Here is a 26,848-nt window from a genome sequence, read left to right as displayed (position 1 = left end):
AAGGATTTTAGTATTAATGAAAGTTACGGTAAGTTTTATACATATTTTCTCTCTTCAAAAAACCCGCTGTTCCTTTTCCAAGAAGAATGGCTTAAAAGCGTTGCAACAGGAGTGTAGGCTCATATATATGGCCTTTTTATTAGGACAATCTTCCTTATTTTTATTTATTATGCTTTGCTTATATAACGTCATCATTTCATCATCACTGTCCCCATTGAGACTCACAATCTAAATTCCCTATCAGTATGTCTTTACAATGTGGGAGGAAACTGGAGAACCCAGAGGAAATCCACACAAACAAGGCAAAAAATACAAACTCTATGAAGATGTTTTTCTTGGTGGAACTTGAATCCAGAACTTGCAAAACAACAGTGCTAAACACTAAGCCACTCTTTAAGCCATGTGGAATACTTATTTTTTTAACTGGTGATCCCGCAGAGAGATTAATAATTTAATGCCAAGGTTTCTACAGTTTACTACTGATTACCATTGCTCTTAGCTGGAGAACACTTTACTATGGAAGCCTTCTCACAAATAAGGACTGTTCCAAATAACTTCTTCAACCTAGGTAGGATACCCTTAGAAAATCGCAATTGAATTGGATATTGAATTATTGAGGTTTTTAGATTTAATTCTATTTTTTAGTAACCCCTTCATCAGTGGTATCTTTTGCATTGCTACCAGTGTAATCTTATACAATGACTGGATCTTATATTTAAAAGGATTTCCCCCAGCCCAAGTATAATAGGCCCTCACAACGTAAACTCGGGTCGTCCATGTATTCACCTAAACCTGCTTTCACCAACTGTATGTCACTGTCTGAGAATGGACTGTAATGCACAGATGGGCTATAGTTAACCTTAGCCGATCTTGTCAACTTCATAGGCATATACAGTTAGGTCCATATATATTTGGACAGAGACAACCTTTTTCTAATTTTGGTTATAGACATTACCACAATGAATTTTAAACAAAACAATTCAGATGCAGTTGAAGTTCAGACTTTCAGCTTTCATTTGAGGGTATCCACATTAAAATTGGATGAAGGGTTTAGGAGCTTCCGCTCCTTAACATGTGCCACCCTGTTTTTAAAGGGACCAAAAGTAATTGGACAATTGACTCCAAGGCTATTTCATGGACAGTTGTGGGCAATCCCTTCATTATGTCATTCTGAATTAAGCAGATAAAAGGCCTGGAGTTGATTTGAGGTGTGGTGCTTGCCTTTGGAAGGTTTTGCTGTGAAGTAAACATGCGGTCAAAGGAGCTCTCCATGCAGGTGAAACAAGCCATCCTTAAGCTGCGAAAACAGAAAAAAAACCATCTGAAAAATTGCTACAATATTAGGAGTGGCAAAATCTACAGTTTGGTACATCCTGAGAAAGAAAGAAAGCACTGGTGAACTCATCAATGCAAAAAGACCTGGGCGCCCACGGAAGACAACAGCGGTGGATGATCGCAGAATAATCTCCATGGTGAAGAGAAACCTCTTCACAACAGCCAACCAAGTGAACAGCACTCTCCAGGAGGTCGGCGTATCAATATCCAAATCTACCATAAAGAGAAGACTGCATGAAAGTAAATACAGAGGGTTCACTGCACGGTGCAAGCCACTCATAAGCATCAAGAATAAAAAGGCTAGACTGGACTTTGCTAAAAAACATCTAAAAAAGCCAGCACAGTTCTGGAAGAACATTCTTTGGACAGATGAAACCAAGATCAACCTCTACCAGAATGATGGAAAGAGAAAAGTATGGCGAAGGCGTGGTACAGCTCATGATCCAAAGCATACCACATCATCTGTAAAACACTGCAGAGGCAATGTGATGGCTTGGGCATGCATGGCTGCCAGTGGCACTGGGTCACTAGTGTTTATTGATGATGTGACACAGGACAGAAGCAGCCGAATGAATTCTGAGGTATTCAGAGCCATACTGTGTGCTCAGATCCAGCCAAATGCAGCCAAACTGATTGGTCGTCGTTTCATACTACAGATGGGCAATGACCCAAAACATAAAGCCAAAGCAACTCAGGAGTTTATTAAAGCAAAGAAGTGGAATATTCTTGAATGGCCAAGTCAGTCACCTGATCTGAACCCAATTGAGCATGCATTTCACTTGTTATAGACTAAACTTCAGACAGAAAGGCCCATAAACAAACAGCAACTGAAAACCACTGCAGTGAAGGCCTGGCAGAGCATCAAAAAGGAGGAAACACAGCGTCTGGTGATGTCCATGAGTTCAAGACTTCAGGCAGTCATTGCCAACAAAGGATTTTCAACCAAGTACTAGAAATGAACATTTTATTTACAATTATTTAATCTGTCCAATTACTTTTGGTCCCTTTAAAAACAGGGTGGCACATGTTAAGGAGCTGAAACTCCTAAACCCTTCATCCAATGTTAATGTGGATACCCTCAAATGAAAGCTGAAAGTCTGAACTTCAACTGCATCTGAATCGTTTTGTTTAAAATTTATTGTGGTAATGTCTAGAACCAAAATTAGAATAATGTTGTCTCTGTCCAAATATATATGGACCTAACTGTATGAAGCTTTGAGCTTAAGTCAGGAGTCTCTTGACTAGTCCGTGTATTGTCATTCATGTTTTAACGATGAAAAACGGATATGTGAAAATGACTTAGGCCAGCGTCACACTAGAGAGAAATACGGACGAGGGAGAGGCGCAAAAACAACGCATTGCACACGGACCAATGTTTCTCTATGGGGCAGCTTCCATCAGCCGTATATTTCTCAGCCGTATTTAACGGGCTGAGAAAATCGCATAATGCTGCAATTGTCAGCATATTCCTCCAAAAATATGCCAATCATAATATTTGGGGAAAGAAAAATACAGATTACACACAGACCACACGTGTGACTTGTGAGAAATACGCATCTGTGTCCTATAAAAAAGCCGGTAATTCAGTGCGGTGTACAGTAAAATCACACTGACAGGTTAAAATAGAATCTACTATATTATTGTCTAAGGGTCACTTCCGTCTTTCTGTCTGTCCTTCTGTCTGTCTGTCTTTCTTTCTTTCTGTCTGTCACGGATATTCATTGGTCGCGGCCTCTGTCTGTCATGGAATTCCAAGTCGCTGATTGGTCACGGCAAAACGACCACAACCAATCAGCGACGGGCACAGTCCGGCGGCAAAATGGCCGCTCCTTACTCCCCGCAGTCAGTGCCCGCTCCATAATCCCCTCCAATCAGCGCTCACACAGGGTTAATGGCAGCGGTAACGGACCGCGTTATGCCGCGGTGTAATGCACTCCGTTACTGCTGCTATTAACCTTGTGTGACCAACTTTTAACTAATGATACTGCCTATGCGGCATCAATAGTTAAAAGATCTAATGTTAAAAATAATAAAAAAAATAAAAAATCGTTATATATTCACCGTCCGTCAGCCCCCAGATCAGGAATAGGCCTTCCCTGCTCCTCGCGATGCTCCGGTGACCGCTCCATGCATTGCGGTCTCGCGAGATGATGACATAGCGGTCTCGCGAGACCACTACGTCATCATCTCACGAGACCGCAATGCATGGAGCGGTCACCGGAGCGTCGGTAACGGCTTCGCCTGGATGCGGGGCCAACGGAAGGTGAGTATATATAACGATTTTTTATTTTAATTCTTTTTTTTAACAGGGATATGATGCCCACATTGTTATAAACTACGTGGGCTGTGCAATATAATGCGTGGGCTGTGCAATATAATACATGGGCTGTGCTATATACTACGTGGGCTGTGCAATATAATACGTGGGCTGTGCAATATACTACATAGGCTGTGCAATATACTACGTAGGCTGTGCAATATAATACGTGGGCTGTGCAATATAATACGTGGGCTGTGCAATATAATATGTGGGCTGTACAATATACTGCGTGGGATGTGCTATATACTGCGTGGGCTGTGCAATATAATATGTGGGATGGGCAATGTACTACGTGGGCTGTGCAATATAGTATGTGGGCTGTGCAATATACTACATGGGCTGTGCAATATAATACATGGGCTGTGCAATATACTGCGTGGGCTGTGCTATATACTGCGTGGGCTGTGCAATATAATACTTGGGCTGTGCAATATACTGCGTGGGCTGTGCAATATACTGCGTGGGCTGTGCTATATACTGCGTGAGCTGTGCAATATAATATGTGGGCTGGGCAATATACTATGTGGGCTGTGCAATATAATACGTGGGCTGTGCAATATAATACGTGGGCTGTGCAATATACTGCGTGGGCTGTGCTATATACTGCGTGAGCTGTGCAATATAATATGTGGGCTGGGCAATATACTATGTGGGCTGTGCAATATAATACGTGGGCTGTGCAATATAATACGTGGACTGCTATATACTGCATGGGCTGTGCAATATACTACGTGGGCTGTGCAATATACTACGTGGGCTGTGCAATGTACTTCATGGGCAGTGCTATATACTACGTGGGCTGTGCAATATAATACGTGGGCTGTGCAATATAATACGTGGGCTGTGCAACATAATACGTGGGCTGCTATACACTACATGGGCTGTGCAATATACTACGTGGGCTGTGCAATGTACTGCATAGGCTGTGCAATGTACTGTGTGGGCTGTGCAATATACTACATGGCTGTGCAATATAGAACATGGGCTGTGCAATATACTATGTGGGCTGTGCTATACACTATGTGGCCTGTGCTACACACTATGTGGCCAGTGTTATACACTACATGGGCTGTGTTATACACTACATAGGCTGTGTTATACACTACGTGGGCTGTGTTATACACTACGTAGGCTGTGTTATACACTACGTGGGCTGTGTTATACACTACGTGGGCTGTGTTATACTACGTGAGCTGTGCTATATGCTACGTGGGCTGTTATAAACTACGTGGCTGTGTTATATGCTATGTGGGCTGTTATACACTCCGTGAGCTGTGCTGTATACTACGTGGCTGTGCTATATACTCTGTGGGCTGTGATATATACTATGTGGCTGTGCTATATACTCCGTGGGCTGTGCTATATACTGTGTGGCTGTGCTATATACTACATGGGCTGTGCAATATACTACGTGGGCTGTGCTATACACTACGTGGCCTGTGCTATACACTACGTGGCCAGTGTTATACACTACATGGCCTGTGTTATACACTACGTGGCCTGTGTTATACACTATGTGGGCTGTGTTATACACTACATGGGCTGTGTTATACTATGTGAGCTGTGTTATATGCTACGTGGGCTGTTATAAACTATGTGGCTGTGTTATATGCTATGTGGGCTGTTATACACTCCGTGGGCTGTGCTGTATACTACGTGGCTGTGCTATATACTCCGTGGGCTGTGCTATATACTACATGGCTGTGCTATATACTCCGTGGGCTGTGCTATATACTATGTGGCTGTGCTATATAGTACGTGGCTGTGCAATATACTACATGGCTGTGCAATATACTGCGTGGCCTGTTATATACTACAAGGCCAGCCGCGAACAATCAGCGACAGGCGCAGTCCGGCTGCGAATTGGCGCGGGATTTGAACCACGCTTCGCTAATTGGTCGCGGCCGGCCGAATCCTGTGTATTCAATGTATTATTCTAAAATCTTCATAAATAAACTACTTACATATTCTAGAATACCCGATCCGTTAGAATCGGGCTACCATCTAGTAGATAAAATAAATGTCTACACATAGAATAGGCACAGTGCCTTTTGAAAGTATTCAGCTCCCTGGAACTTTTCAACCTTTTCCCACATATCATGCTTCAAACATAAAGATACCAAATGTAAATTTTTGGTGAAGAATGAACAACAAGTGGAACCCAATTGTGAAGTTGAATGAAATTTATTGGTTATTTTAAATTTTTGTGGAAATTCAAAAACTGAAAAGTGGGGCGTGCAATATTATTCAGCCCCTTTACTTTCAGTTCAACAAACTCACTCCAGAAGTTCATTGTGGATCTCTGAATGATCCAATGTTGTCCTAAATGCTTAATGATGATAAATATAATCCACCTGTGTGTAATCAAGTCTACGTATGCACCTGCCCTGTGATAGTCTTAGGGTTCTGTTTGAAGCACAGAGAGCATCATGAAGACGAAGGAACACAACAGGCAGGTCCATGATACTGTTGTGGAGAAGTTTAAAGCCAGAGTTGGATACAAAATTACTTCCAAAACTTTAAACATCCCAAGGAGAACTGTGCAAGTTATCATATTGAAATGGAAGGAGTATCATACCACCACAAATCTACCAAGACCCGGCCGTCCCTCTAAACTTTCATCTCAAACAAGGAGAAGACTGATCAGAGATGCAGCCAAGAGGCCCATGATCACTCTGGATGAACTGCAGAGATCTACAGCTGAGGTGGGACAGTCTGTCCATAGGACAACAATCAGTCTTACACTGCACAAATCTCGCCTTTATGGAAGAGAGGCAAGAAGAAAGCCATTTCTCAAAGTTATCCATAAAAAGTGTTGTTTAAAGTTTGCAACAAGCCACCTGGGAGACACACCAAACATGTGGAAGAAGGTGATCTGGTCAGATGAAACCAAAATCGAAATTTTTGGCATCAATGCCAACCGATATGTTTGGCGTAAAGGCATCACAGCTCATCACGCTGAACACACCATCCCACTGTCAAACATGGTGGTGGCAGCATCATGATTTGGGCCTGATTTTCTTCAGCGGGGACAGGGAAAATGGTTAAAATTGATGGGAAGATGGATGGAGCCAAATGCAGGATCATTCTTGAAGAAAATCTGTTGGAGTCTGTAAAAGACCTGAGACTGGGACGGAGATTTCTCTTCCATCAAGACAATGATCCCAAACATAAAGCAAAATCTACAATACAATGGTTCACAAATAAACGTGTCCAGGTGTTAGAATCGCCAAGTCAAAGTCCAGACCTCAATCCAATCGAGAATCTGTGGAAAGAGCTGAAAACTTCTGTTCACAAACAATCTCCATCAAACCTCACTGAGCTTGAGCTGTTTGCCAAGGAAAAATGGGGAAGAATTTCAGTCTCTCGATGTACAAAACTGATAGAGACATACCCCAAGCGACTTGCAGCTGTAATCGCAGCAAAAGGTGGAACAACAAAGTATTAAGTTAAAGGGGCTGAATAATATTGCACGCCCCACTTTTCACAAAAAAATTACAATAACCAATGAGCTTGAGCTGTTTGCCAAGGAAAAATGGGGAAGAATTTTAGTCTCTCGATGTACAAAACTGATAGAGATATACCCCAAGCGACTTGCAGCTGTAATCGCAGCAAAAGGTGGAACAACAAAGTATTAAGTTAAAGGGGCCGAATAATATTGCATGCCCCACTTTTCACAAAAAATTACAATAACCAATAAAGTTCATTCAACTTCACAATTGTGTTCCACTTGTTGTTGATTCTTCACCAAAAATTTACATTTGGTATCTTTATGTTTGAAGCATGATATACTACACTGCAGGAACTAAGTACAGTCATTGATAGACCGTTATTTTTAATCTTTAAAGAGTCCATAATAACAGGGTCTGTACCACAGGACTGGCGTATAGCAAATGTTGTGCCAATATTTAAAAAGGGGACAAAAACTGAACTCGGAAATTATAGGCCCGTAAGCTTAACCTCTACTGTGGGTAAAATCTTGGAGGGCATTCTAAGGGATGCTATACTGGAGTGTTGTGAAATTGGATTTTGGGCTCCCCCGGTGGCCACTGGTGGAATTGAACTGGTGTGCATCATCCTCTCTGTTCACCTGTTTCCATCAGGATGTGGGAGTCGCTATTTAGCCTTGCTCCTCTGTCACTTCCATGCCGGTCAACATTGTAATCAGAAGCCTTTCTGTGCATGTTCCTGCTGCTAGACAACTCCCAGCTAAGTTGGACTTTAGTCCTTGTTTGTTTTTGCATTTTGTTCCAGTTCACAGCTGTAGTTTCGTTTCTGTGTCTGGAAAGCTCTTGTGATCTGAAATTGCCACTCTGATGTTATGAGTTAATACTAGAGTCTTAAAGTAATTTCAGGATGGTGTTTTGATAGGGTTTTCAGCTGACCATGAAAGTGCCCTTTCTGTCTTCCTGCTATCTAGTAAGCGGACCTCAATTTTGCTAAACCTATTTTCATACTACGTTTGTCATTTCATCTAAAATCACCGCCAATATTTGTGGGGGCCTCTGTCTGCCTTTCGGGGAAATTTCTCTAGAGGTGAGCCAGGACTATATTTTCCTCTGCCAGGATTAGTTAGTCCTCCGGCCGGCGCTGGGCGTCTAGGGATAAAACGCAGGCTACGCTACCCGGCTACTGTTAGTTGTGCGGCAGGTTTAGTTCATGGTCAGTTTAGTTTCCATCCTTCCAAGAGCTAGTTCTTATGTTTGCTGGGCTATGTTCTCTTGCCATTGAGAACCATAACACTGGAGTATCTGAAGAGGAATAACCTCATGACCCAGTATCAGCACGGGTTTACTAGGGACCGTTCATGTCAGACTAATTTGATCAGCTTCTATGAAGAGGTAAGTTCCGGACTGGACCAAGGGAGCCCAGTGGATGTAGTGTATATGGACTTTTCAAAAGCTTTTGATACGGTGCCACACAAAAGGTTGATACATAAAATGAGAATAATGGGGATAGGGGAAAATATGTGCAAGTGGGTTGAGAGCTGGCTCAGGGATAGGAAACAAAGGGTGGTTATTAATGAAGCACACTCGGACTGGGTCGCGGTTAGTAGTGGGGTACCACAGGGGTCAGTATTGGGCCCTCTTCTTTTTAACATATTTATTAATGACCTTGTAGGGGGCATTCAGAGTAGAATTTCAATATTTGCAGATGACACTAAACTCTGCAGGGTAATCAATACAGAGGAGGACAATTTTATATTGCAGGATGATTTATGTAAACTAGAAGCTTGGGCTGATAAATGGCAAATGAGCTTTAATGGGGATAAATGTAAGGTCATGCAATTGGGTAGAAGTAATAAGATGTATAACTATGTGCTTAATTCTAAAACTCTGGGTAAAACTGTCAATGAAAAGGACCTGGGTGTATGGGTGGATGACAAACTCATGTTCAGTGGCCAGTGTCAGGCAGCTGCTACAAAGGCAAATAAAATAATGGGATCCATTAAAAGAGGCATAGATGCTCATGAGGAGAACATAATTTTACCTCTATACAAGTCACTAGTTCGACCACACTTAGAATACTGTGCACAGTTCCGGTCTCCGGTGTATAAGAAAGACAGCTGAACTAGAGCGGGTGCAGAGAAGAGCGACCAAGGTTATTAGAGGACTGGAGGGTCTGCAATACCAAGATAGGTTATTACACTTGGGGCTATTTAGTTTGGAAAAACGAAGGCTAAGGGGTGATCTTATGTTAATGTATAAATATATGAGAGGACAGTACAAAGACCTTTCTGATGATCTTTTTAATCATAGACCGGTGACAGGGACAAGGGGGCATCCTCTACGTCTGGAGGAAAAAAGGTTTAAGCATAATAACAGACGCAGATTCTTTACTGTAAGAGCAGTGAGACTATGGAACTCTCTGCCGTATGATGTTGTAATGAGTGATTCATTACTTAAATTTAAGAGGGGACTGGATGCCTTTCTGGAAAATTATAATGTTACAGGGTATATATATATTAGATTCCTTGATAAGACGTTGATCCAGGGAACTAGTCTGATTGCTGTATGTGGGGTCGGGAAGGAATTTTTTTCCCCATGGTGGAGCTTACTCTTACCACATGGGTTTTTTTTGCCTTCCCCTGGATCAACATGTTAGGGCATGTTAGGTTAGGCTATGGGTTGAACTAGATGGACTTAAAGTCTTCCTTCAACCTTAATAACTATGTAACTATATATATATATGTGGGAAAAGGTTGAAAAGTTCCAGGGGTCCGAATGCTTTTGCAAGGCACTGTGTATATATATATACAGTATATATAGATAGATAGAGAAAAAAATAGAGAAAAAAAAAGAGAAAAAAAACCAACCAGCACCCCTAATGTGAACACGTGCAAAGCTGCAAGCTGCATCATATAGACAAAAAAACACAGCAGCACATGTACATGAATCTAGGCCATGTGAAAACACAGACAAATATTCAATATGAATTATACTTCAAAAATATTTTTTTACAAATTTTTTACAAAATTTTTTTTTTTTTCATAAAACTTACAGTAATGAAGATTCTTAGCGCATAAATTGGCCAATTCATGTGTGCCCATCAACCACGGCAAGGTGATCTCCCTCTGATGGGTCCTACTCTACCGTACATGCCACTCTTGGGCCACCAGCCTACAACTATGGACAAAACATGTCACTCTGGGCTAAACCTACAATTTATGGGCAGGTAGAGCTGATTACCGCCACCTGCAAGGTCAATGGGAGGAGTGCAAGATCAGTATGGATGCAGCCACATCCAATAACTAAATAGAGAAAAAAAAACAACCAGCACCCCTAATGTGAACACGTGCAAAGCTGCAAGCTGCATCATATAGACAAAAAAACACAGCAGCACATGTACATGAATCTAGGCCATGTGAAAACACAGACAAATATTCAATATGAATGATACTTCAAAAATATTTTTTTACAAATTTTTTACAAAAATTTTTTTTATTTTTTTTTTTCATAAAACTTACAGTAATGAAGATTCTTAGCGCATAAATTGGCCAATTCATGTGTGCCCATCAACCACGGCAAGGTGATCTCCCTACCTATCCCTATCTAGATAGATAGATAGATAGATAGATAGACACTATATATATATATATATATATATATATATATATATATATATATATATATCTATGTCATTGACACACACAGTTGTAGCGCCCCCACTGCCGCAGGGCCGAGGGGTACCCGGTACCGGGCCTCTGAGTCTCTGCTCTGGGGTTGTCACGGTGGCTAGGCCCGGTCCGTGACCCTGCCGAGGGGCGTACAGTGATAGATATGATGTGGATGGTGGTAGTGGTGCGGTGTAGTGCCGGGCGCAGTAAATAATGAGGACAACAGGTTGCAGTCTCTTTACCTTTTTACTGAAGGTCTCTGGGTCCTCAGTCCAGAATACGGTTCACCAGGCTACGCAAGTCCGGCCGGTCCAATGGCACCTCCAGAGTTCTCTTTGCAGGTGGAAATCTGTGCCTTCCTGCTAGCGCTATGTGTTGTGGTCCTCCCCTGCTGTGCTTACGGGATAGTACCCCACAACTGTTGTGTCTGTTTCTGATGTTCCCTCACAACTCGTTCGGATGATGTTCTTCTCCTCCGTCCCTCCCTGATGTTCTGGTTGGGACGGCACCCGTTTGACGGGTAGGCTCGGAGCTCTTCCGGGACCCTAGAGTCGCCCCTCTCCACCAGTTGCCCCCCAAGACTGCATAGGTGATTTAAGTGAGACAGCCCGCCTTAGACTGACTGTCCTGCCGCTGTTTAGAGTATTGCTTGAAGCTGAATATTGTAATACTCCCTCGGCGTTCCGGCCGCCGGTTGTGCGCCTCAGTAGGATGTTGCCTCGGTCTTTAAGCACGACTCCTACTGGAATTCTCCTTGTTGCTTTGATCTCGTTTCTCACTCAGCACAATCTATCTCGCTTCTAATCCTTCCTTGGGCACCGCCGCTATGCTGAGCAGGCACGGTCCCGTTATGTTCGCTCAAGTTGCCAAGCCTCTGTCAGGATCCCACCCCTGACAGAGACCCTACCGAATCTTCCCCCACAACACCCTCTGCCACAAGGTGTTGCCTGGTTCCAACCCAGTCAGCTTTCTCCTCTAACTTCCTGCCTGACCCCCAGTTTACCCACAATGGTGGGGAGTGGCCTAGTGAATAGAACCCTTAGCTCCCCCTGGAGGCCCGACTGTGAAATGTATTGGTGTCTGTGATACCTGATCAGATGAACTCCTTCAGTGCCATCAGACGTACCATAGCTCCCCTTAGTGGCGGAGCCACAGTACTGCAACGACCAGGACTCTGGGGCGCTGCACTCCCCCCTGGTTAAACACAGTACTCCGGGACTGAGAAGAAAACAACAATACAAGTTAGCAAAAAGACATACAGTTTTGTTGAGTGCAATAACAATAAGTATATTTAAACAGAGCTTCCCTTTATGGGAGGTGAGGACACTTGAACGTTACAAACATGGTTAAATATCATAGCAACATGCTATAAATAACTTTTCTTACCCAACCGGGTATTCTACTAGTACAAACTTTTGAACAATAACTTAACATCGCCTTTAAGGATGTACACTCTGAATCCGCTAAAGACCTTCTTATAATCACATTATAAGGCAATTTAACTTTTACATTCTCCTTCTTTAAATCTGCAGGACCGCCTGTCCTAATGGCACCAGACCTACTGCCTCTCCTTTCTCACAGGACCGCTCCTTTCAGCCCGAGCCTTCTGTCTTTTCAACTACTATACACAGTATAGAACATAACATTACTTTCAGTTTAAGAGCACCGAGCCATCTCTACATGACTCCTAGGAGGACTCAGGGTTCACCTTCTGTCCTCGTTGTCTATCAACATTATCAAACATTTTCTATAGAACATTAAACCTTCTCATTATTTTTCTTACTGACATGTATGCTGGGCACTACGCCTACCCCCACGGGCCCACTGCATCCTTCTTCTAGCTTTCACTTTCTTTCAGGGGACATCATCAGCATTTCTTTACAATTAACTAGTTGGATACATATAACTTTCTCACGCAAACATTATCATCACTTTCTCTTTATCAAAACATTATTGCTATCTCTCAGTCTTAATGCAATACTATTCTCTAAGTGCAACACATGAACATCCCCTTTAAGAGGGGACCAAGTCTCTATGAGGTAGCATATCTTCTCAAGCTACCAGTCCGTACTCAGCAAAAGTTCCAGTGTGGTATCTTCACAAAGAGTCCTTTTTGAAGTAAAACCAGTAGGGAACACCTTTAATAAGGTGCAAACTATTTACAAAAAGTTTGTATCATGCACTGTTCATGATTGCGGCAGTTCTGGAAACTTGTGCAAAAACTTAGAAAACAAACCAAAAAGAAGCAGAAACAATAAAGATCCCGGGTCAACAAAGGGATCCCTTTAAAAGTTAACCCTGAACGGGTTTAGCAGCAAAAATCAGAAAACGAACAAACAGTTAAGAAACTATATACATATTTTAAAGCATTCCTGCTTACTCAGTCTTGTAATGTGGGGGGTGGTCTTCTTCCGGGCCTCACCCGGCCAACGGGTCGCCTTGGTGTGGCAAGGGCCGATCCTGGCTCCAGCAGCGACAGGATCCCTCGCCGGGATGCCCTCCTAGCTTGTGGGCGAGCGCGACCCAGAGGCACGCGGTGGACCCGGTCCTCCTGCGGCCCCATGGGGACGGGTTCCGGCACCTTCCCTACAGAAGGCTCATCCTCCGGCACTCCAGTAGCAGCCTGCAGGGCGACGCACCGCTGGACACCCCGAGCTACCCAGCCTGTTCCACCCGCTTCCTTCCTCCACCGGGTGTAGGTCACGGCATCGCCAGGCTCCAGGTCGGCGTCATACCTTCCTCCACAGAGCTCAACTTCTTCCCGGTCCACGCGGACCTGCAGTGGCTCCCCGATCTCTTGGATGACTCCCTTCCCATGTCGGGAGTTGAAGGAGACCACCACACCCCAGTGGGACGGTGGGGTTTCGTCCACACGGGTTAGATCCACCTGGGCGGCAGGCTGAGGTCTGTCCCGCCACGCTGCCATGAGGCGCCGCAGATGTTCGGCCTCCGGCAGGATCCTCAGGCCCGACGCGCGCAGCTCACACTCTGCCGCGGCCTGGATGAAGGAGGCAGGGGACACTGGAGACAGGTGGACCTCCGTAGGCTGGCCCAGCCGAGAGATCACACGGGCTTCGGCTTCCATGCGGTAAGCTATACGCCGGGCCTCGGCTGCGGCCACACACTCCTCTGACAGTGGCCTAGGAGGTTGGCCCATCGTTGGCTCTGCAAGGGTCAGCTCCCGCAGTGACGGCGTATCTTGGGCTGCATCGGGCTGTTCGGCCTCTCTCCGAGTCTGATCATTCACATGCGGGGTCTCTGGCGTCGCCATTTTCATTTTTCCTCCAGTGTCCTCGTCCCGCGGTCTCTTTCGTGGGCGGCCCCGTCTCCATGGTCTCCATCCTCCAAACAAGATCAGGAGGCGGACCTCGGTTGTTGACGGACACGTCCTCAGGACACAAAAATATTTAGACTGGGCGGCCATTGTTTTTCACGCTCTTCAGCTTGTCTACGCCTACTCCACGCCCCTTCCCTCTTCCTGCGCTCTCCTCAGCGCTGTAATGGCGGCAGATTTTGGCGGTAAATAGCGCAGCACAGTCCTTGCAATAAAGTACAGTCCAAGCACCATAAATCACAGTTCCAAGGCACACATGACCTGATTTTTCAGGCTTAAGTAGATCCTGTTCGTGACGCCAAGTTGTAGCGCCCCCACTGCCGCAGGGCCGAGGGGTACCCGGTACCGGGCCTCTGAGTCTCCGCTCTGGGGTTGTCACGGTGGCTAGGCCCGGTCCGTGACCCTGCCGAGGGGCGTACAGTGATAGATATGATGTGGATGGTGGTAGTGGTGCGGTGTAGTGCCGGGCGCAGTAAATAATGAGGACAACAGGTTGCAGTCTCTTTACCTTTTTACTGAAGGTCTCTGGGTCCTCAGTCCAGAATACGGTTCACCAGGCTGCGCAAGTCCGGCCGGTCCAATGGCACCTCCAGAGTTCTCTTTGCAGGTGGAAATCTGTGCCTTCCTGCTAGCGCTATGTGTTGTGGTCCTCCCCTGCTGTGCTTACGGGATAGTACCCCACAACTGTTGTGTCTGTTTCTGATGTTCCCTCACAACTCGTTCGGATGATGTTCTTCTCCTCCGTCCCTCCCTGATGTTCTGGTTGGGACGGCACCCGTTTGACGGGTAGGCTCGGAGCTCTTCCGGGACCCTAGAGTCGCCCCTCTCCACCAGTTGCCCCCCAAGACTGCATAGGTGATTTAAGTGAGACAGCCCGCCTTAGACTGACTGTCCTGCCGCTGTTTAGAGTATTGCTTGAAGCTGAATATTGTAATACTCCCTCGGCGTTCCGGCCGCCGGTTGTGCGCCTCAGTAGGATGTTGCCTCGGTCTTTAAGCATGACTCCTACTGGAATTCTCCTTGTTGCTTTGATCTCGTTTCTCACTCAGCACAATCTATCTCGCTTCTAATCCTTCCTTGGGCACCGCCGCTATGCTGAGCAGGCACGGTCCCGTTACGTTCGCTCAAGTTGCCAAGCCTCTGTCAGGATCCCACCCCTGACAGAGACCCAACCGAATCTTCGCCCACAACACCCTCTGCCACAAGGTGTTGTCTGGTTCCAACCCAGTCAGCTTTCTCCTCTAACTTCCTGCCTGACCCCCAGTTTACCCACAATGGTGGGGAGTGGCCTAGTGAATAGAACCCTTAGCTCCCCCTGGAGGCCCGACTGTGAAATGTATTGGTGTCTGTGATACCTGATCAGATGAACTCCTTCAGTGCCATCAGACGTACCATAGCTCCCCTTAGTAGCGGAGCCACAGTACTGCAACGACCAGGACTCTGGGGCGCTGCACATATATATACATATATAATTTTACTGAATATTTTCTCACGCTAAAGTTCATATGAGTTTATGCCCCCAGGGGGCGCAGCTTCAGGGATGGCACTGCAAGTCACTGAAACTTCCCTGCATTCCATTCATTCCTTTCTCTTTTATAGCCCGGCATGGCTGCATTAGCAGGCTCCTGGTTGTAAATGAATTTAACCCCTTCAGATGGATTTACAGCGTGGGACATGAGTGTAAGGCGGACAAGTATGGGATATTGTTGCTTTTTTATTTTCCTTTTCTTTCAGAAGAACGAGGGTCTTCAGGTGGATTGAGCGTACAATAAAGAGATTAAAAACTCGTGTTTATTTATTTCATTAAAATACTTTATTCATAATGTGTGTGTGTATTTTGAACCCTTTATTACTATTGGATTAATAATGGATAGGTGTCTTATTGACATCTCTCCATTATTAGCCAGGCTTAATGTCACCTTAGGCTAGTTTCACATTTGTGTTAGAATCCGCAGCGTTTAATCCGCATGCGCAAGTGCAGGAAAAAACACATAGAAACACGTCCAAACGCGGCATTTTTTAGACGCATGCGGGAACGCATGCAGTTAAAAAAAACGCCGCGTTTGCATGCTTCTCAATGCGTTTTTTCCTGCGTTTGCGTTTTGGGGCGCATGGTGACAAATTTTACAGGAGAAAAATCTAGATAACCAGACACCGCCAATGGGACTACAGAGGGCGTGTATTATGGGATATCTTTATATTTTTGGGATTGCCGGGTTCTGGTAAGCCTCAGTGGGCTCATATGTCGTGGCATGGTCATGGTGGGTGACCTGTGTCAGAGTCCATAGTGCTCGTAGAGCGTGCAGCCATGCCAGAGTCCATAGTGCTCGTAGAGCGTGCAGCCATGCCAGAGTCCATAGTGCTCATTGAGCGTGCAGCCATGCCAGAGTCCATAATGGTCATAGAGCGTGCAGCCATGCCAGAGTCCATAGCGCTTGTAGAGCGGAAGGCCATGCCAGGGTCCTGCTGCATCGTGGTGGTGGTGGTACAGAAGGCCATGCCTGGGTCCTGCTGCATTGTGGTGGTGGCGGTACAGAAGGCCATGCCTGGGTCCTGCTGCATCGTGGTGGTGGCAGTATGGAAGGCCATGCCTGGGTCCTGCTGCATCGTGGTGGTGGCGGTACGGAAGGCCATGCCTGGGTCCTGCTGCATCGTGGTGGTGGCGGTACGGAAGGCCATGCCTGGGTACTGCTGCATCGTGGTGGTGGTACGGAAGGCCATGCCTGGGTCCTACTGCATCATGGTGTCAGTGGAGGAGGTGCAAGCAGGAGCAGCAGTTGTCATGGTGGTGGCGGTGGGCTGTCCAACAGCACCGGGTATGGTGGTGGTACTGTACTGGTGTCCAGCAGTGCTAGGAATAGAGGTGGCCGTGCAGTGGTATGCAGCAGAGGTCAGCATTGAAGTTAATCGTGACAGTGAAGGCACAGGTGGATATGCCACCACTGTCTGCTGAAAATACCGACTCTGCTGCATAGCCTGCACGTAAGCAGCATTGCAGGCCTGCATGACACTAAGCTGGAGATCAGGAGTAAGGTGTTCCGACATTGCCCTGCTCAATTTGGTTAAAAAAATTATGTGCTGGCCTCTGGAGGTCAGCTTTTACTTGGTCAAGGCTTTTGGTGACCTGCTGGATATTCATTCGTGTATTCATGTGGCTAAGGGAAATATCTATTCGGTCACCCAAAGCCTTGAGCCCTTCGTGAAAAACCGAGCTCAAGTGCAAAAACTCGGGCATGAGGGACCTGTCCGATACCCTCTGCCGCTGCCGGGAGGAGCCCCAAAAAAAAGGGGCAGTGGCAGAGGACTGGGAAAGGGGAACTCCTGTGGAATAGAAACATACAGATTATGGCAATACAACAAAACCTAATGCACGGAAGAAATACTTACGTTCTCTGGGCAAGGACCGGTCTTAAAAATGCCAGAACATGATGGTATTTGTACTTTCTGATCCTTGCTCCTGAACCACTGGGAACACGGCTCTCTTGACGCAGGTCCTTGTTGAAGCGGTCCTTCATCGAACGCCAACATGTTTTGACTCTGGCCACTGTTGAAAATACAAAACATAATGGTCAGACAATGGACTTTTGGCCATGCTCACACAACTGTGTGTGATGAGAGAAACTCCTGAGAGTTTATCTCATCACACACAGTTGTGTGAGCATGGCCAAGGTGTCTGCTGCTTCACACTGCATTGCAATACTTACCAAATGCATTTTGGACCCGAGTCGGGGCGTTGTCACAGCCATCTCACATCTCTTTGGCCACCTCATTCCATAGGCGTCGAATTGTCACATTGTCCGAGTGCTGTGGAACCCGGGTGTCCCACAACGGGAGTCGCTCCTGGACCAGTGAGATGAGGAGGTCATTTTCTATGAGGTCTTCATCCCGTTCTGGAACCTAAAAATTAAACAAAGACATTAATGTTGGATACATTAACATAAGGAAAAGAAAGAAAACAGAGGCTGAGAAATGGCATGAATAAGGAAAGTCAAGATACAAAAGGATTCCAGAAGAAAAATGTAAAGAAATAGGAATGTAAATTAAGGAAGATTCAAGAATACTACAGTGAGGATACAGTAAACAGTCAGCCTTGTATACGTACATGCCTTGCCACCCGACCGTGACTCCGCTGCTCCTGCCCAGTCTCTGCCGCAGTAGAAGTGCTCTAAAAAAATGAAAAACAAAAATTGTCATATGTGTAGATGTGATAGTAAATACTTACCAATCTGAGGAGGTGAGTACTCACTTCACTGACATGTTCTACTTCAGAAGGCCCAGGATGTTGCTCCTTATCAGAAGAAGAAGACATTCTGATGCATGCAGAAAGAAAGAAATGGCAGAAATTAGGACATATAGAGACAGAAAATAGAAAATAAAGGCATTGGCTAGGATATACTCACATTGTTCAGAGGCTCGTTTGCTCCAAGGTGCTGTGGTCTGTCTGCTCTGCTTGGCTGTCTGCTGAGTAGTGACCTGCAAATGTCCACTCCCTCCCTTTATCACCTTGTATGTGGGGAGTGGCTTATCAGTGTCTAGACATGTTTTTCTCTGGTGCAACGCATGTGTTCATGAACGCAAGCAAACGCATGTACTTGTAAACGCATGCGTTCACATAGACAACATAGCGTTTTTTTGGCGCATTCCTTACGCAATCGACCGCATATGTTTCTAGGCGGCAAATTGATGCCTCTAAAAATTACTACATGTAGCATTTCCGCGACAAACCGCAGATGACGAAGCGACGCATGCATCGTCAAACGCGGCAAAAAGCAACCGATCGCATGCATCCCTAATGTTAAATATAGGAATACACAACGCATGCGGATATTTGTGGAAGAAACGCTGCGGACACAACCGCAAATGTGAAACCGGCCTTACATTAGCAAGGTGACATTAACCCCTTATTTCCCCATATCCCACCGCTACTCGGTTTGGGAAGAGAGTGGCTAAGTGCCAGAATAGGCGCATCTTACAGATGTGCCTTTCCTGGGGTGGCTGGGGGCAGATGCATTTAGCCGGGGGGGGCAATAACCATGGTCCCTCTCTAGGCTATTAATATCTGCCCTCCGTTACTGGCTTTACCACTCTGGTGGAGAAAATTGCGCGGGAGCCCACGCCAGTTTTTTCCATGATTTAACCCTTTATTTTAACACCTAGAGCTCCCAAATTTTGCACACACATACTGCTAACATTATTAGTGAGCAATATGTAAAAATATAACAGATATGAAATGGTTTTTTGTATGTAAACCATGTCTCACATCCTGTCTGCTTTGGTAAGGAGATAGCAAAAGGCCAGCAATTGAATTACCGGCTTTTATGCTATCTAGCTCTGCATTAAATATATATATATATATATATATATATATATATATATATATATACTGTATATATATATATATGTATGTGTGTCTCACTGACATATATATATACTAGCTATTGAACCCGTTATACGCTTGGGTGGCGAGCATTTATATTGTTATATGGTCTCCATCCTGGTATGTGTTGCTTCCATCCTGCACCCTAATCTTGTCATGTGCTGCTACCATCTTGTGCCCCCATCCTGTCATGTGCAGCCCCCATCCTGTTTTGTGTGCCTCAATCTTGTGATGTGCTACTGTCTTCCTGAGCATTCATCCTGTCACGTGCTCCCATCCTGTACGCCAATCCTGTCATGTGGTGGTCCCATCCTGTACCCCAATCCTGTCATGTGGTGCTCCCATACTCCACCCCAATCCTGTCATGTGCTGCTACCATCATGCGCCCCATCCTGTCATGTGCTACTCTCTTCCTGAGCCCTCATCCTGTCATGTGCTCCCATCCTGTGCCCCCATGCTGTCATGTGGTGCTCCCATCCTGCACCCCCATGCTGTCATGTGCTGCTCCCATCCTGCGCCCTCATCCTGTCATGTAGTGCTTGCATCCTGCACTCACATGCCGTCATCTGCTGCTTCCATCCTGTGCCTCCATTTTGGTTATGTGCTGCTCCCATCCTGCGCCCCATCCTTTCATGTGCTGCTCTCATCCTGTGCCCCCATCCTGTCACCTGCTGCTCCCATCCTGCGCCCTTATCCTGCCATGTGCTGCTCCTATCTTGTGCCCCCATCCTGTCATGTGCTGCTCCCATCCTGTCATGTGCTGCTGCCATCCTGCTCCCCCGTTCTGTCATGTGTTGCTCCCATCCTGCGCCCCCGTTCTGTCATGTGCTGCTCCCATCCTGCACTCCCGTTTTGTCATGTGCTGCCCTATTCTGTCATGTGCTGCTCTATTCTGTCATGTGCTACTCCCATCCTGTGCCCCAGTTCTGTCATGTGCTGCCACCATCCTGTGGCCCCATTCTGTCATGTGCTGCTCCCATCCTGCGCCCCCATTCTGACATGTGCTGCACCCATCCTGCGCCTCCATTCTGTCATTTGCTGCACCCATCCTGTGCCCCCATCCTGTCATGTGCTGCTCCCATCCTGCGCCCCGTTCTGTCATGTGCTGCTTCCATCCTGCACCCCCGTTCTGTCATGTACTGCCTTATTCTGTCATGTGCTGCTCTATTCTGTCATGTGCTGCTCCCATCCTGCGCCACAGTTCTGTAATGTGCTGCTCCCATCCTGCGCCACAGTTCTGTAATGTGCTGCTCCCATCCTGCGCCACCATTCTGTAATTTGCTGTTCCCATCCATATGCCCCATACGCTGCTCCATAAAGGTTGATGGCCCCCATAAGATGCTCCATAGTATATGCCTCATATGCTGCTCCATTATGGTTGATGGCCCTCATATGATGCTCCATAGTATATGCCTCATATGCTGCTTCAATATGGTTGATGGCCCCCATAAGATGCTCCATAGTACTGTATATGCCTCATATGCTGCTCCATTATGGTTGATGGCCCCCATAAGATGCTCCATAGTATATGCCTCATATGCTGCTCCATTATGGTTGATGGCCCCCATAAGATGCTCCATAGTTTATGCCTGTATGCTGATCCATAAAGGTTGATGGCCCCCATAAAATGCTCCATAGTATTATATGCCCTGTATGCTGATCCATAAAGGTTGATGACCCCCATAAGATGCTCCATAGTATTATATGCCCTGTATGCTGATCCATAAAGGTTGATGACCCCCATAAGATGCTCCATAGTATTATATGCCCTGTATGCTGATGCAATAAAAAAAATAACATACTCACCTATCATCGCTGGGCGCCGAGTGCTGGGGGGCCTGAGCAGGTGGGGACACCGGCGCGCTGTGGAGGTCAGGTGCCGGAGTCGCCGCTAGCTCAGGCCCCCGGCACTTGCTATAGTCACCTGGCCCTGATCCAGTGCTGCGTGCCGCTCCGTCTTCCGGGTCCTCTGGCTGTGAATGTTCAGTCAGAGGGCGGCACGCATTAAGCGCATCATCGCGCCCTCTGAACTGAATGTCACAGGCAGAGGATGTGGAGGACGAAGCGGCGCGCAGCGGTGGAACAGGGACAGGTGAATATAGCATACTCACCCCCCTGGCATGTCCCTGCTTCTCCGTTGGAGATCGCGGTGTGCATTCAGTACTTACGCATACCACGATCTCCTGGGAGCGTCACTCTGTGGGGTTCAGAGTGCGCCGGCGCTTGCGTTTGCGCAGTCTATAAAGGCTTCAGACACAGTGACGCTCCCAGCATTATATTATAGATATATATATATATATATATATATATATATATATATATATATATATATATATATACAGGTCCTTCTAAAAAAATTAGCATATAGTGTTAAATTTCATTATTTACCATAATGTAATGATTACAATTAAACTTTCATATATTATAGATTCATTATCCACCAACTGAAATTTGTCAGGTCTTTTATTGTTTTAATACTGATGATTTTGGCATACAACTCCTGATAACCCAAAAAACCTGTCTCAATAAATTAGCATATTTCACCCGTCCAATCAAATAAAAGTGTTTTTTAATAACAAACAAAAAAACCATCAAATAATAATGTTCAGTTATGCACTCAATACTTGGTCGGGAATCCTTTGGCAGAAATGACTGCTTCAATGCGGCGTGGCATGGAGGCAATCAGCCTGTGACACTGCTGAGATGTTATGGAGGCCCAGGATGCTTCAATAGCGGCCTTAAGCTCATCCAGAGTGTTGGGTCTTGCGTCTCTCAACTTTCTCTTCACAATATCCCACAGATTCTCTATGGGGTTCAGGTCAGGAGAGTTGGCAGGCCAATTGAGCACAGTAATACCATGGTCAGTAAACCATTTACCAGTGGTTTTGGCACTGTGAGCAGGTGCCAGGTCATGCTGAAAAATGAAATCTTCATCTCCATAAAGCATTTCAGCCGAGGGAAGCATGAAGTGCTCCAAAATCTCCTGATAGCTAGCTGCATTGACCCTGCCCTTGATGAAACACAGTGGACCAACACCAGCAGCTGACATGGCACCCCACACCATCACTGACTGTGGGTACTTGACACTGGACTTCAGGCATTTTGGCATTTCCTTCTCCCCAGTCTTCCTCCAGACTCTGGCACCTTGATTTCCGAATGACATGCAAAATTTGCTTTCATCAGAAAAAAGTACTTGGGACCACTTAGCAACAGTCCAGTGCTGCTTCTCTGTAGCCCAGGTCAGGCGCTTCTGCCGCTGTTTATGGTTCAAAAGTGGCTTTACCTGGGGAATGCGGCACCTGTAGCCCATTTCCTGCACACGCCTGTGCACGGTGGCTCTGGATGTTTCCACACCAGACTCAGTCCACTGCTTCCTCAGGTTTTCCAAGGTCTGGAATCAGTCCTTCTCCACAATCTTCCTCAGGGTCCGGTCACCTCTTCTCGTTGTACAGCGTTTTCTGCCACATTTTTTCCTTCCAACAGACTTACCATTGAGGTGCCTTGATACAGCACTCTGGGAACAGCCTATTTGTTGAGAAATTTCTTTCTGGGTCTTACCCTCTTGCTTGAGGGTGTCAGTGATGGCCTTCTTGATATCTGTCAGGTCGCTAGTCTTACCCATGATGGGGGTTTTGAGTAATGAACCAGGCAGGGAGTTTTTAAAAGCCTCAGGTATCTTTTGCATGTGTTTAGAGTTAATTAGTTGATTCAGAAGATTAGGGTAATAGGTAGTGTTGAGCATTCCGATACTGCAAGTATCGGGTATCGGCCGATACTTGCTGTATCGGAATTCCGATACCGAGATCCGATATTTTTGTGGTATCGGGTATCGGTATCGAAACAACATTAATGTAAAAATGTGTAAAAGAAAGAATTAAAATAAAAAATATTGCTATACTCACCTCTCCGACGCAGCCTGCACCTTACCGAGGGAAGCGGCAACGTTCTTTGTTTAAAATTCGCGCTTTTCTTTCCTTTACTGAAGTCCCGGCTTGTGATTGGTCGCGTGCCGACCATGTGGCCGGGACGCAACCAATCACAGCAAGCCGTGACGTAATTTCAGGTCCTTCAGGATTTTAAAATTACGTTCCGGCGTTGTGATTGGTTGCGTCGCAGTCACATGGGCAACGCAACCAATCACAGCAAGCCGTGACGTAATTTCAGGTCATTCAGTATTTTAAAATTACGTCCCGGCTTTGTGATTGGTTGCGTCGCAGTCACATGGACGACGCAACCAATCACAAGCCGTAACGTCACGGGAGGCTGGACACGCGCGCATTTTAAAATGCGCGCGTGTCCAGCCTCCCGTGACGTCCCGGCTTGTGATTGGTTGCGTCGCTGTCAACCAATCACAAGCCGGGAGGCTGGACACGCGCGCATTTTAAAATGGCTTCCCGGCTTGTGATTGGTTGACAGCGACGCAACCAATCACAAGCCGGGACGTCACGGGAGGCTGGACTCGCGCGAATTTTAAAATGCGCGCGTGTCCAGCCTCCCATGACGTCCCGGCTTGTGATTGGTTGCGTCGCTGTCAACCAATCACAAGCCGGGAGGCTGGACACGCGCGCATTTTAAAATGGCTTCCCGGCTTGTGATTGGTTGACAGCGACGCAACCAATCACAAGCCGGGACGTCACGGGAGGCTGGACTCGCGCGAATTTTAAAATGCGCGCGTGTCCAGCCTCCCGGCTTGTGATTGGTTGACAGCGACGCAACCAATCACAAGCCGGGACGTCACGGGAGGCTGGACTCGCGCGAATTTTAAAATGCGCGCGTGTCCAGCCTCCCGGCTTGTGATTGGTTGACAGCGACGCAACCAATCACAAGCCGGGACGTCACGGGAGGCTGGACTCGCGCAAATTTTAAAATGCGCGCGTGTCCAGCCTCCCGTGACGTCACGGCTTGTGATTAGTTGCGTCGCCCATGTGACTGCGACGCATCCAATCACAAAGCCGGGACGTAATTTTAAAATCCTTAAGGACCTGAAATTACGTCACGGCTTGCTGTGATTGGTTGCGTCGCCCATGTGACTGCGACGCAACCAATCACAAAGCCGGAGCGTAATTTTAAAATACTGAATGACCTGAAATTACGTCACGGCTTGCTGTGATTGGTTGCGTTGCGGTCACATGGGCGGCACGCAACCAATCACAAGCCGGGACTTCACGTAAGGAAAGAAAAGCGCGAATTTTAAGCAAACAACGCTGCCGGTTCCCTCGGAGAGGTGAGTATAGCAATATTTTTTATTTTAATTCTTTATTTTACACATTAATATGGTTCCCAGGGCCTGAAGGAGAGTTTCCTCTCCTTCAGACCCTGGGAACCATCAGGAATACCGTCCGATACTTGAGTCCCATTGACTTGTATTGGTATCGGGTATCGGTATCGGATTGGATCCGATACTTTGCCGGTATCGGCCGATACTTTCCGATACCGATACTTTCAAGTATCGGACGGTATCGCTCAACACTAGTAATAGGTCATTTAGAGAACCTTTTCTTGATATGCTAATTTATTGAGACAGGTTTTTTGGGTTATCAGGAGTTGTATGCCAAAATCATCAGTATTAAAACAATAAAAGACCTGACAAATTTCAGTTGGTGGATAATGAATCTATAATATATGAAAGTTTAATTGTAATCATTACATTATGGTAAATAATGAAATTTAACACTATATGCTAATTTTTTGAGAAGGACCTGTATATATATATATATATATATATATATATAGACTGTTTATATGTTTTCACAAATATTTGAGCCCATGGATCCATTATATGTCCATTTTGCAAGCCGGCGAGAAAATCTCGTCGTACGGATGCCATATGGATGCCACACGGATAATTTTTGGAGAAACAAATTGCATCCTAGCATTGAATATGGATCACTGTTCAGAAACTTTTCTGCGTATCTTGGCCATAAAAAACGGACCGTATTTTTATACGTTAGCTCTGACCCTGGCCTTCAAGTGAGCCATAAAAGAGACATGGTCCAATCAGCTGCGTTGGCACCAATCTGAAAGGGATATCACCAGTGAAACCCTAGTGTATGTGCCTGCCCATCCACATATATCGTTTTAATTCACACATGGGCAAAGGTGGAATTATAGTAATAGACAAGGATTAATTGCAGTTTGACATCATAATTCTGCATGTAAGTGATAGTGTTGAAGCTTTGCAAGTGACAGTTAGTTTCACCCTACCAATAAACTTAATGTAAAGTTTCTAGTTGAAAGTTTTCTCAGCTAGGTAAGAAACACAGAACTTAAAAGAAAATCCTCAGGATACATTTATTTCTCTTATAAATTAACTGCTGGGAAAATGAACAGCTCTGGGGTATTTTCCATCAATAAATTGCTTTTCTGTTGTTTTGAGCCTGGGGCACACTGACCTGCAGGGCATTGAATTAATTTAAATACTAAGCAAAAATCGAACCAACAACCAGTCTCTTCTAATTATTATATTGCGTGCTGATTACTGTGAGAATGAAAATGATGAGTTAGTTACTATTTGTCAGCTGCTGTCGTGATAGTTAATATGAACATTTCCCACTGGGAGCTAATTTTCTCATTCTCCTTATAACTTGCACTACATTGATTAGTTTTATATCCCATGTCCAATCATTACTTCTGTGCCTAAGGTTGAACGTGAGCTATTCTCCAGTGATTTTATCTTGGATTTTCAGCTGTCCTACTTAATTGTGGAAATGTTTTTCCCACAAGAACATATCTTTGATAAAATATTGTCACCTATAGTTTTTTCAACAGATAACCTTGACATAAGCAATGCAAGAAATATGATCAATGTCAATGATGGTCAAGGTTAGTGGAGGCTCCTAAAGAAAACCAGTAAGCGGCCTCTCTACCTAGTAACAGGGTTGGACAATTAATAACTAACTTCGGTATCACAGAAGCATTATATATTTGTTAGTAGATGTTACCGTTGATGATGATACTAAGATTCTAAGAACTATTGAAGCTACCCCATTGTCCTTTGAAGTCTTCAGTTGTAAAAAATATAGGTTTAGCGTGTTGTATTTTAATTAACAGGATCCTATGTTCAAGGATAAAATCAAAAGATGGTAGCTGTTTATCTCCATTTCAAATAGTAAAAAATTAATGCTCAACCATTGAATTCCTTTAGGTCAGCAATGTGGGTGGATTGGGGCATTATACTCTGTGCTGCTCATGAATACATCTCTGTGATCATAATCTTATCAAAACAGTTGCCTTTTTTTCTTGAAGCTTGGCTCAGCAGAGCAGTATACTTTGGCAGGGCCATATTTAGAGTTTCTGCTGCCCTAGGCACTTTTAGTGCTGCCTCCCTCATTGGTGAGTATGACAATAACGGCAGTGACTTTGGCA

The 26,848-nt window shown here is 45.5% G+C and overlaps 1 protein-coding gene across 1 annotated transcript in view; it reads right to left on the bottom strand.

Annotated features, from left to right (window-relative positions):
- Positions 1–1,180: 1,180 nt before the first annotated feature.
- The window catches only part of LOC143807809 (uncharacterized), a 380,213-nt gene continuing 354,545 nt past the window's right edge, over positions 1,181–26,848 (bottom strand). Inside the window, exon 2 of the mRNA XM_077289747.1 lies at positions 1,181–1,297. The gene's annotated coding sequence lies outside the window, so the exon portion shown is untranslated. The remainder of the gene's footprint in view (positions 1,298–26,848) is intronic.

The sequence above is a fragment of the Ranitomeya variabilis genome, chromosome 2 (assembly GCF_051348905.1).
Source record: "Ranitomeya variabilis isolate aRanVar5 chromosome 2, aRanVar5.hap1, whole genome shotgun sequence".
In the NCBI taxonomy this organism is placed as follows: Eukaryota; Metazoa; Chordata; class Amphibia; order Anura; family Dendrobatidae; genus Ranitomeya; species Ranitomeya variabilis.
The sequence above is the reverse complement of the archived record's forward strand: the minus strand, read 5'-3'. Positions and strand labels throughout refer to the sequence as shown.